The sequence below is a fragment of the Scyliorhinus canicula genome, chromosome 8 (assembly GCF_902713615.1).
Source record: "Scyliorhinus canicula chromosome 8, sScyCan1.1, whole genome shotgun sequence".
Classification (NCBI taxonomy): domain Eukaryota; kingdom Metazoa; phylum Chordata; class Chondrichthyes; order Carcharhiniformes; family Scyliorhinidae; genus Scyliorhinus; species Scyliorhinus canicula.
In genome coordinates, this window is record NC_052153.1 from 110,178,083 (window position 1) to 110,190,746 (window position 12,664).

A 12,664-nucleotide genomic window follows, 5' to 3' on the forward strand; every position below is an offset into this window, starting at 1 on the left:
TGTGACCGATTATAGATGGAGATCATAGAATCCCTACAGCGCAGGAGGAGGCCATTCAGCCCATTGAGTCTGCACCGACCCTCTGAAAAAGCACATTACCTAGGCCCACGTCTCCACCCGATTCCCGTAACCCAACAACTCCACCAAACCTTTTTTGACACTAAGGGGAAATTTAGCATGGCCAATCCACCAAACCTGAACCTCTTTTGGACTGTGGGAGGAAACCGGAACACCCAGAGGAAGCCCATGCCGACATGGGGAACGAATCATTATTGTGCAAAAGGAGGTCAATCGGCCTTTCGAGTCTGCACTGACCCTTGGAGAGAGCACCCTAGGCCCACATCTCCATCCGATCTCTGTAACCCAGTAACACCACCTAACCTTTTGGAAACTGAGCGGAAATTTCGCATGGCTAATCCACCTAACCTTAACACCTTTGTGACTGTGGGAGGAAACCGGAGCACCTGGAGGAAACAAACACAGGGAGAAAGTGAAAACTCCACACAGACAGACGCCAAGATTATCAATTAGAATGTGTCCCTTGGGCGAAGTAAAGATCAGCTGCCACAAAGCCATAATTGGGTAATGGATTGGAATGAGAAAACTACTGCCTCCACTTGACAATTCAAAGCCAGGTCTGACTCCCTGTGAAATACTGTTGTTTCACTTCACATTGCAATTGCAAAAATACTGTATAAGTTGATAAATGGTATTGAATTTGAGAAGACTGTAGGCCTGAGGCCACTCATTTTTACAATTTTGTATTTTGCATTTTATTTCTGTGCTTTGATTTTTAATATTTTAAAGTCACTTTGTATTTTCTCACTTGATAGATACTAATCTTAACCTAGCTATGATTGAGTTTAAATTAATTACTCAATAATCAGTCGTGAAGGGCAACACAGTGGTGCAGTGGGTTAGCCCTGCTGCCTCACAGCGCCGAGGTCCCAGGTTCGATCCCAGCTCTGGGTCACTGTCCATGTGAAATTTGCACATTCTCCCTGTGTTTGCGTGGGTTTCGCCCCCACAACCCAAAGCTGTGCAGGCTAGGTGGATTGGCCAAGCTAAATTGCCCCTTAATTGAAAATAATGAATTGGGTACTCTAAATTTAAAAAAAAAATAATCAGTCGTGATGTGTTATTGTCGATCTTGTTTTCTCTATGATCGGGCCGCACAGTTCTGTTTAGACTATGGGCGTGATTCTCCAGAAAGATTTCCAGAAAGAGCTCCCACCCCCCAACCCCCCATGTGTCCCCCAACTCTCCTTTCACCACCCCCTCTCCCTTAAACCCCCCCCAAACCTTTCTTCACCACCATCCCCACCACTGTGACCCACGTGTGTGGCTAACAATGCCCTCTCTGTGTCTCCACAGGAGCAGCTCTACCACAATCACAAGGAGAGGGCCCAGACTGCCAGAGGGGTGCCGGACATACAAATCCTCACAACCTTCAAAGAACGGGCCCTGGAGGTGACAGCGGTGACCGAGGACAAAGTGGCCACCAATGTGGAGGTCAGCGGACACCACAGAGGTGAGGCTGGACCCCACCATCGCTGGCCTCCCCCTCTGGGTCCTTCCCTGGCTTGATGGGCGGCCGGGTCCTCAGGGTGTGGGACAGGTTCTGGCATGTGGGTCACTGCCTCGAGCATCGGCAGACGCTGCTGCTGCCGCTGTCTGGCCGCCCGGCCTATCAGCAGTACCACTAGGGCCTGTTCTGCAGGGTTCAAAATACCGTCCATACCATTCAATATCTGTAAGGAATTTGGAGTGGGTGTTAGATTGACATACAGCGGTAACTCCCGCCCCAGAGCCCTCCATTCTCCATTGATCCCCCTCCCGCATGCCCAAAATGCCCAGCCTAAACACCCGGCTGCTGTGGACCACCCTCAATGGACCCTAGACCCTGTAACGCAGACACCTGCACATAACATCACCTGGACCGGGCGCTGGTCCCCTCCCTGTTCCACTCACCCGGAGCTGTATCCCATCCCCTGTATGTTCGGGTGTTGGCTGCTGCATGTGTAGACCATAAGACCATAAGACATAGGAGCGGAAGTAAGGCCATTCGGCCCATCGAGTCCACTCCACCATTTAATCATGGTTGATTTCAACTCCATTTACCCGCTCTCTCCCCATAGCCCTTAATTCCTCGAGAAATCAAGAATTTATCAATTTCTGTCTTAAAGACACTCAATGTCCCGGCCTCCACCGCCCTCTGTGGCAACGAATTCCACAGACCTACCACTCTCTGGCTGAAGAAATTTCTCCTCATCTCTGTTCTAAAGTGACTCCCTTTTATTCTAAGGCTGTGCCCCCGCGTCCTAGTCTCCCCTGCTAATGGAAACAACTTCCCTACGTCCATCCTATCCAAGCCATTCATTATCTTGTAAGTTTCTATTAGATCTCCCCTCAACCTCCTAAACTCCAATGAATATAATCCCACGATCCTCAGACGTTCATCGTGTGTAGTGCTGCCTCCTGCAGTGTTCAGGCATCACGGTCTGATTGGGATACTAGGTAATGACTCCCAAATGCTAACTAGCTCGCCCACTCATGGGAATCCACTAGGGTTATGTGAAGTGCTCACTTAACCATGATTGACAATTCTCTATTAACAATAGCCTTCAGCAGCACGGCCAGATGCCTCTGCGGTCAATGGGGATTATTGGTGGTTGGTGGGACAGACAGGCAGGGGCGAGGGTTGCCCACAGAATGGGTATACACTATCCAGGGGTTGGCATATTGGAACCTTGCGTGGCTGCCCCTCCAGCGTCTCCCCCTCCTCCCTTACCATGGCAGTCCCCCACACCCCGTCTAGCACTGGGGTGGCAAGCCCAGCACCCCCGGGCTCTTTACCTGTGAGCAAATATGGCTACTCACCTCCTCCCCACACAGTACCAGACTAACCGGCGCCACAGAAGCCCTTCAGCCAGGTTCACGTTTTTCAAACGTGTTCACTTGCTGGGGAGGCTGCTGAATGATGAGAGACCGTTGGATATGGGGTCCCTCTCATTAATATTGTTGCCTTCTTTACTTTGGGGTGAACCACAAGCTGTTTCTTATACCGATCAAATGACCACACACCAATATGGTAGCTTAAAAATACAGTTTATTAATAACACAAGACTTGTATCTCTATGCAATAATACACGAGGCTCCGTACTAAACTGCACCTAACGACTAAGATGGCCTTTACTTAACTTCGAGCGACCAGCACTGTGTGAGATAAGGCCTTTATCCGGGTCCACGTGGTCGGTTTGGCAGTTGTTGGGTTCGTCTCAGCTGGGCTCGTCCTTCAGGAATGGTCGCGGGTCCTTGAACTTGGTTGTTCTGTTGCAGTTGGTCGCACACAGGCGGGTCCCAAAAGAGATCGCTCTCTAGTGCGCAGGGCTTTTTATCCTTTGTCTCTTTTGCGCCCTTTTGGGTGATCATTACTCCGGGTCCAATGGATTAATAGGGTTTTCAATCACCGTCATCGATCTCAGCCAATTAGGGGGCGAATACCTCGAAAGCTGGGCGGGTCCCAGCTGTCATTGTCCCAGGCATGTTGGCCTTTCCAAAGGGGGGGGGTGGCGCCGGTTAGTCTGGTACTGTTGTAACTCCTTGATTCAAACTCTATTGTCCTGGGGGAAATGGTGATCGATTCTTAATGGATACAAGTTTCAGCCAAGTCTGGTTTCTTTGCGCAAGAAGCTGTGTACCTGTCTGTGTCCCAACGTGACCACAATTCCCATGGTCCTTTGCCGGTGGCCATTTTACATGGCTATAATATGGAAATAGGGTTTAAGTGGTGATAATTGGTTTCTCGCCCTACGGCGGGATCCCAATTTCACCAGAGAGTAGGCCGGTTGCATTGGCAACTGTTTGTCGCCTGGCGCGGTTCTCATTTTTGGCCTCTCCTGCTATTCACTAGCCTTGTTTCACTCGAGCAAGAGCGCAACAAGACCTGAGTATCACGCCCGTAAATCTTTTGTTTTTCACTTTCTCAAGTTAGAACACTGAAATAAGTTTTTTAAAATATATATCTTCAAAGTGCTGTTCTACTGGGGCTGGTTTAGCTCACTTGGCTAAATCGCTGGCTTTTAAAGCAGACCAAGCAGGCCAGTAGCACGGTTCGATTCCCGTACCAGCCTCCCCGGACAGGCGCCGGAATGTGGCGACTAGGGGCTTTTCACAGTAACTTCATTGAAGCCTACTCGTGACAATAAGCGATTTTTATTTCATACTGCATTCTGTGACCCTTGGACTACATACCGCGTTGCTGAGTAATCTTATCCGGTGTGGTTACACGAAGCATCAGGAGATGGTGTTTAATTGGTGGAGCTGGAGTGATGGCAGATGAGAAGAAACCGCCAAGAACTATGGAAACAATGTGAATTGTACAACGTCTGCTTAAGGTCCTTATGACAACATCTGGTAAGAGCTGAGATTTGTTTTGGGAAAGACTGTATAGCAGCAGGCTTCCAGCGGCTGCAATGAAGCAGCCAAAAATTCAGTTTAAAGAGAAATTGCTTCGGAGACTTAGGACTGCAGGCAAGTAGAATAGTCATCCACGGACAACAGGAAGGAGGGCCAGAAACAGAGTGACTGACCAAGGTGCTCACCTATTAGGGTTATTCAGTAACTTTGCCAAGGGGACGATAACTTGTGTACTAATATGGGAAAGCTATCGTGGATCAGACCAAATTGAAGGTTATCGTTTGTGTTTAAACAAACATCTGTCTGTCTTCCTTTCTTCAGCTATATACAAAGTTTTTTCTCCTTTCAATGAAGTTATCTTTCTTCCGTTATATATAATATTTCTTATATATAATCAATTATAATTTCCATTTTATTACAATCATTATTTAATAAAATTGTTGTTTTAACACAATGCTTATCAGAGTCATTCATTCCTGTTATGTCCTGGGTTCGGCTTCGAACCCAAGTGAGTCACTGAAAGGGACTCTCACCTCTCATTAAAAGACCTCAATCCAATATTGTCCTTACTTTTTGCTTGCCTTTTTATTTTTTTGACAAATGCTTAGATTAATGTTAAACACAAAGACGTTCCTCTTGTCTAATCTTAGGAATGATTGGAACAACACAGAGATTTCTCCTGATGATTATCATTCTCCGAGGGAACGGTTAGCTCACAGTTTTTACATTTCTTATTACTATTTATTTAAAAAAAATAAACTTAAAAAAATAAATTTATATATTTTTTCCAATTAAGGGGCAATTTAGCGTGGCCAATCCACCTAACCTGCACATCAATGGATTGTGGGGGTGAAACCTACGCAAACATGGGGAGTATGTGCAAACTCCACATGGACAGTGACCCAGGGTCGGGATTGAACCCGGGTCCTCAGCGCCGTGAGGCAGCAGTGGTTAGCTCACATAATACAATCTAGTAACATTTACCAGTAGGTGGCAATATAATGCCGCTAAGTAACTCAATCCAAGAAATTAGAACCATTAGGACGCATCAGAAGCTGAATGAAAGAACATAAAGTGACAGGAGAATCGGACAGGACAATGACTGAATCGTTAAGTTAATATTCAGAACATAGCAAGTGTGGTTGTTTGGAAAAAGCCAACGTTTCCCTTCATGACCAAAATGTCTGTGTTGTGGAGTAGGTAGAGTGTTTGTAAAGAGCCAGATCCCTCGAAAGTCAATGAGATAAATGAATCTGTTTCTTGGTGGTAATAGCAGAGGCAAATGTTGGTGAGGAGACTGTGGTTATACAGGAGACATGAAGATGAAGGTTTAATTAATTTTATTATAAGCACAAAAGTAAAGCTGTGCCTGCGACATACAATACAAATGTCCCAATCTGGGACAAACAGGAACTCCCGGTCTTGTTCTGGAATGGTATTTAAAGGGTTTGATAATGAGTACCAGCTGGACAGGCCTCTGCCCATTATCATGGGAACTTGTATTCCATGGGCTGGATTCTCCAAAAATGGGGCTTTGTCCCGACGCCAGCGTAAATAGGCTGGCGTTTTACTTTTGACTTTCCTTAAGAAAGTCCTGAGCGATTCTCCTACCTGCAGGGGGCTGGCAGGACCCAGAAGTTCTTCTGGCAGCTCTGGCTACGGATACGGGGCCGCACACTTCCTGTCGGGAGTCCGCACATGTGCATGGCGGTGGCCTGCAGCAGCCGCGCTGTGCGTGATGGCGGACTCGGACTGCGAACCCTCATCCAAAATGTAGGCCCCCCCCCGTGAACACACCCACTCCTGGATCCATGCCTCCCGATCCCTCCCCTGGCCAACCATGAGACCCCCCCCACCAATCCGGTGATCATCCCCATGCCCCCCCCCCCCCACCAGGGCTGCCACGGACTGAGTCCGTAGTCACCACCCGAAGTCCCCGACGGCCGATACGTGGTTAGAACCACGCCGTTGGAAACTCGGCCAGCTTTGCGCGGTGAATCGGGGGGGTGGGGGAGCGTCTGCCAGTGGCCCCCTAGCCGCGCCGCGTAGCGATTCCTGGGGACATGGTACCACTGGTATCAGGGACAGGTGCTAGGGCCAGAGGCCCCCATGGTGCCGGCCACCGATGGGAGGAGGAGGGACAGAGTCCACGGTGCCAACTGGAACCACTGTGCAGCTGATTGGACCTGGTTGGGCACGGGGGTACGCACCTTGTGAACATGTTGGCCTTTCAAGGAGGAGATGGACCCGGACTCTTTGGTGCCGATATTTGGTGTTTCAGAGAAGCTGGAGCTCATGGAGAGGAAGAAGGCCAATGTCGTGGCCTTTGCCTCTCTGATTGGACAGCGGTGAATTTTACTGGAGTGGTGGTCGACATTGCCACCGGGGGTAGCAGCATGGTTGGGTGACTTGTACGACTTCCTGTGGTTAGAGAAGATAAAGTATTAGTTAAGGGGCTCAGTAGGGGGTTTGAGAAAACATGGGGTATGTTTGTGACTGTGTTTGCGGAGCTGTTCGTCGCAGTGGATGGGGGGGGAGGGTTAAAATGGGGAAAAATCTGTACAGACCGTATAATTGATTGTTGGGAAGTTTGTCTCCCGGCTGTTTATTTGCTGTAACCTTGTTTTGATGCATGTTTGTAACAAAATACATTTTAAAAGAAAGATGTCGGCCTTTCACCCCCTGAAGACAGTGGTAACTGCACCCTTCTCCATCGCATCATCAAGCATTTCCACCATCAGCGGCATCGACATTCCTTAAACTTTCCATGAAACTTCACTGGGAACCCATCCGGCACCGATGCCTTACCTGACTGCGTCTTGTGGTTTCGTTTTTGATGTAGGGGAGGCGGATCTCACATGTGCCATTGCGCTAGCAAATGCAACGTTGGCTAGTGAACAGGAGCAAGGTGGGGGGAGTGGCCGTGGCAGTTGGAACCTGTATTGGCAGGTTTTGATGGACCTGGGAGGTGTGGGTGGTGGGGGGGATGGGGCCAGGGGATGAACCCATCGCTGCCTTCACTGCCTCCAACCCTAATGGCTCCTCTTTGCACAGAGAGAAAGTGCAAATACCACACAGACAGTGACCCAGCGGGCAATCGAACCTGGGACCCTGGAGCTGTGAAGCAACTGTGCTAACCACTGTGCTACAGCACCACATGTGTTCATTTTGGTCTTTCAGGGTCCTATTCTCTCTCTAGCTATACTTTTTCCTTTAATATACTTAAACATCTCTTTGGATCCTCCTTAATCCTCTCAGCCAAAGTTACTTCATACCCCATTTTTACCCTCCTAATTTTCTTACTGCACTGTATCCCCTTTACACTTCCAGGGAATCCTTCGATTCCAGCTGCTTGTATCTGATAGAACCATACTGTGGAAGGAAATCTTCCTGAAAACACTTCACAAATTCCACCCCATCTAAGCCCTTAACACTATGGCAGTTCCAGTCTATGTTGGGTAAATTATAATCCCCGACTATGACAACCCTATTACTACTGCAAGTCTCTTCAATCTTTCCTGCTGCTGAGGATCCCACCCCCCTGTCAATCTGGTTTAAACCCTCCTTTGTAGCACTAGCAAATCTGACCCCCCAGGATTTTGGTCCCCTGATGCACACAAAGACGAGAGTCTGATATAATCGAGGCTTTATTACGCTGAGATGTGTGGCCTCCTACAGCAGCTGACGAAATGGCTGCTGTACGGGGAGCACACATATTTATACTCTGCCTACTGGGCAGAGCCAGCAGGCAGGAAACTACCCCCGTACCTGTAGTACAGGGGCCTTACCGTAAAACACCTATATCAACATCCTATATATACAATATATACAGCAGTGGTGACTACCACATCCCCCTACAGTTCAGATGCAACCCGCTCCTCTTAAACAGGTCACCTCTGCCCCAGAAAATATCCCAATGATCTAAGAACTGAATCTCTGCTGCCTGTACCAATTCTTTAGCCACGCATCCCATCTGCCATATTCCCCTGTTCTTCCTGTCAGTGCATGTGGCACCGGAAGTAATCCAGAGGTTACCACCCTTGAGGTCCTGCTTCTTAATCTTTTTCCTCAATCTCTATAATCACTCCTCAGGACCTCATTCCTAATTCTATTTACACCATTTGTGCCAACGTGCAAACGACTTCTGGCTCCTTCTCCTCCCCTGTGAGAATGTTGTGCAGCCGTTCCAAGATATCCTTGACCCTGGCAACACACCATCCTGGGCTCCCGTTTGTGGCTACAGAATCTTCCTGTCTGTCTATTTCTGTAACCCGCAGCAGTCATTGTAATCTTTCATCCTTACATTGAGAAAAGGCATTGAATGTTTAATGAGGCAAAATTAATCTTTATAAATTGAATAGTTCATCAGTATGATTTTACATTTATTAAATATTTAATTACAATAATCCATTACAGTACATACTGCATCTAATTCAATGTTGATCCCTAAGGTTGAGAAATTATTCATCAACAGAATAAATTGTGGGTAATCGATAAACATACTTTTTAAACCACTTTGTGTACAGTATTTCAGAGAAGATATGTACACTTTACAGAGTATGTGATTATGAAAATATAATAAAGATACAATTTGAAATGAATTTAAATTCAATGTTTCTTGGGGCTGGTTCAGCTTGTGCAAGAATATAATAAAATCATGCAAAGATAAATGAATTTGGCAGATGAAACATCAAACTTAATATTGTGGGGAGATCTCAAGTGAAGATGATTCAAGGTTTTTCAAATATACATGCACAAAACAAAGAACAACATGAAAGAGCAACAGGAAAGTGATTGAACGCTTATTTCATATTTGCCTTTTCTCAGAAATAGGAGGAAAAGATGCCTGAGTTAAATACATTTCCTGAGACTGCACCATTAGCAGGTCTCACAATCAGTAGGCAGCTTATTAGAAAATCAGGAGCAATAAATTGGAGATTTGTTCAAGGGAAGTAACTTTACTTTCTGGTTGAAGGGCAAAAGGGGTGACATCAGATTATCTGCCTGTTATACATCTCCTCAATTTTCTCTTCTCTTGACTTCAGAGGAGTCAAAAGCTGAGAAAGGTGCATAAAAATGGTGAATCCATTATTTCCCCATTTTATATAATTGACAAATGTTAAAATTACTCACAAACTACTTGCTATCCTTGAAATACAGTCAGTGATATGGGCTAAAGGAAAACTTGACCCTAATTTCCACTAACAGTGGTGGAGGAGCTAGGCAACTTAAAAATATTGCAGGAAAGACAAGGCAGAATTTACTACTCACTTCCGTGGCAAGTTTGATGCCCTGATTAATTCTGTGGTGGGAAGGCCTGTGGATGGCCTTCTGCCCGACCACCAAATGTGGGTAATTCATGCTCAATTAAGTGTCTCATCCCACTGCTGTTTTAATTAAGAGACTTGCTAGGCCAAATCTGAAGGCACTTAAGAGTCAACATTATACTCTAGCTCGAGAATCACATGCAGGTCAGACCAGGCAGACTTCCTTCGCAGAAGAACATGAGTGAACCAGATGGGTTCTTCATTTTATAACAATCGACAATGGTTTCATTGTCATCATTAGGCACTTAATTCCAGATCTGCTGAGGTGGGATTCGAACCTATGTCCCAGAGCACTACCCTGGATATCTGGATTACTTGCCCAGTGACAATGCCATTGTGTCACTGCCTCCACATGGTGCAGGAAAAGCTAAAGATGAACATTCACTTCAGGGTGTCCATGAGATACCCCAGAATGAGTCATAAGGCCTTTGCTGTTTTTAATTACTTAAACGAGAGTGAAGCTAGCTGAGTTTCCAACATTTGAGAGGGTATCCAACTAGGAAACTATTAAAATTTTCAGAAAATTTTAGTCAGAGTCAGAATTATTTAGATATGTAAATGATAGGTGCAACTGAATGTGGCTAAGCTTGAAATGGTGAATATTGGAACAACAAATCTAAAGAATGTGTGTGTGTCAAATGGAAAGTGCTGGTCAAGGAAGGTCTTTGGAATTATAATGGATAAATTTAAGAACCAGTAAGTACGATGCACAACTGCAGATAAAATGACAAGAGCCTGGATTGCATTAGCTCAGCAACAACGCACAATTGAAAGAGGTCATATTGTTGTCATTAAAGGCTTTACCATTTGAAGTCTTGTGTGAATTTAATCATAGGGAATGTTTCACAGATGACAATTCTGTGCAATGGTGAGGGAGTTTGTTTGCTTCCTTTCGGGTTGCTCCAGGATTGAATGATGCCTCCTTGGAGTTGCTTGTGCAAGCAGTCAGAGAAAGAAATCACCCCAGAATGCTGCAGCTGAGAGAAAGAGTCCAGCAGATCTCACCAAGAAGGCATGCCTGGAGGAAGCAGCCATAGCAGGCATCCGTGGGGTTTGCAAGAACATCCTGTGCTGCCCGTTTACATCTTGGTGGTTACCATTGACCAGAAACTGCACAGGACTATTCATATAAATACTGCGGCTAGAAGAGCAGGTCTGAAGCTAGGGATTCTGTGGAGACTAACTCACCTCCTGACTTCCGAAAATCTGTCCACCCTCCAAAAGGCGAAGGTCTGGAGTGTGATGGAACATATTCTCCACGTGCTTGGATGAGTGCAGCTCCAACAACATTAAAACAGCTCAAAACCATCCAGGACAAAATAGCCCACTTGATTGGCACACCATCCACCACCTTAAGCATTAAATTCCTCTTCTACTGATGCATAGTGGCAGCCGTGTTAACCATCTACAGGATTCATTTCAGCAAATCTCCAAGCCTCCTCCAATACCACTGTCAAACCTGTGATCTCTACCCCCGAGAAGGACGGGGCAGATGCATGCAAACATCACCACCTACAAGCATTCTGACTTGGAATTATATTGCCATTCCTTCACTGTAACTGGATCTACATCCTGGAATTCCTGTACAGCACTGTGGCTGTACCTACACAGCATTGGTTGGTTTAGCAGGGGCTGGTTTAGCTCACTGAGCTAAATCACTGGCTTTTAAAGCAGACAAAGCAGGCCAGCAGCACGGTTCGATTCCCGTACCAGCCTCCCCGGACAGGCGCCGGAATGTGGCGACTAGGGGCTTTTCACAGTAACTTCATTGAAGCCTACTCGTGACAATAAGCGATTTTCATTTTTCATTTTTTCATTTCATTGACCAAAGTGGTTGAAGAAGAAGGCTCACCAGCATCTTTTTAAGGGCAATAGGGGATGGGCAGAAAATGTGGGCCTAGTGCGTGATGCCCATATCCTGCAAAATAATAAATAATGAAAGAAAACATAAGACACCAAGAGAGGAGGAGGCCATGGAGATCGGATGAGTCATAGCAGGTCAACCGCTCACTGCCATGCGTTCATATGTCAGAGGTAAAGAGCCACTCATGGCATAGGTAGCCTCCATTTGTGCATGGAACTTCACAAATGGAAACTCCAACAAATGTTTACACATTTCACACTGCCACTGTGCTGATGATACCCGAGGAGCATCGTCTGCATGAAGTTGAATAATTGTGCGCCTCTCCTGAGGAGAAGTGGCCATAGTTCTCACAGCCTCCACTACCTCCTCCCGTGCTTCTGTGTATAGTTCACCAGATTGTGCCACCCATTCTACATGTACTACAAAGACCACAAATGCAAGTGTTTCTGCGAAGCAGGCGTGGAAGCAATGGAGGGTGTGTAAAGGAATGGTTTCACCAAACATTCTTAAGTTTAGACCATGCATGAACAGGGCACTCATGACAGCCTTTAACAGCACAGGAAGCTGCTGACCTGCGGGAAAACCAATGATTGATTGAAGGAGAAGCTGTTTCACTTAAAACATGCCCCTGTAGCTGGTACAGCAGCAGGCGACATCAAAGTTTGGGGTAGCACGGTAGCAAAGTGGTTAGCATTGTGGCTTCACAGCGCCAGAGTCCTAGGTTTGATTCCCCGCTGGATCACTGTCTATGCGGAGTTTGCACATTCTCCCCGTGTCTGCGTGGGTTTCCTCCGGGTGCTCCGATTTCCTCCCACAGTCCAAAGATGTGCAGGTTAGGTGGATTGGCCCTGCTAAATTGCCAATAGTGTCCAAAAAGGGTAGGAGGAGTTATTGGGTTACGGGGATAGGGTGGAATAGGGCTTAAGTGGGTCGGTGCGGACTCGATTAGCCGAATGGCCTCCTTCTGCACTGTATATTCTATTCTATAAGATTCCTGCAGCACAGGAAACCATTTTAAGTCACTGCTACACGGTGCCACAGCCAAGGGTGGCAC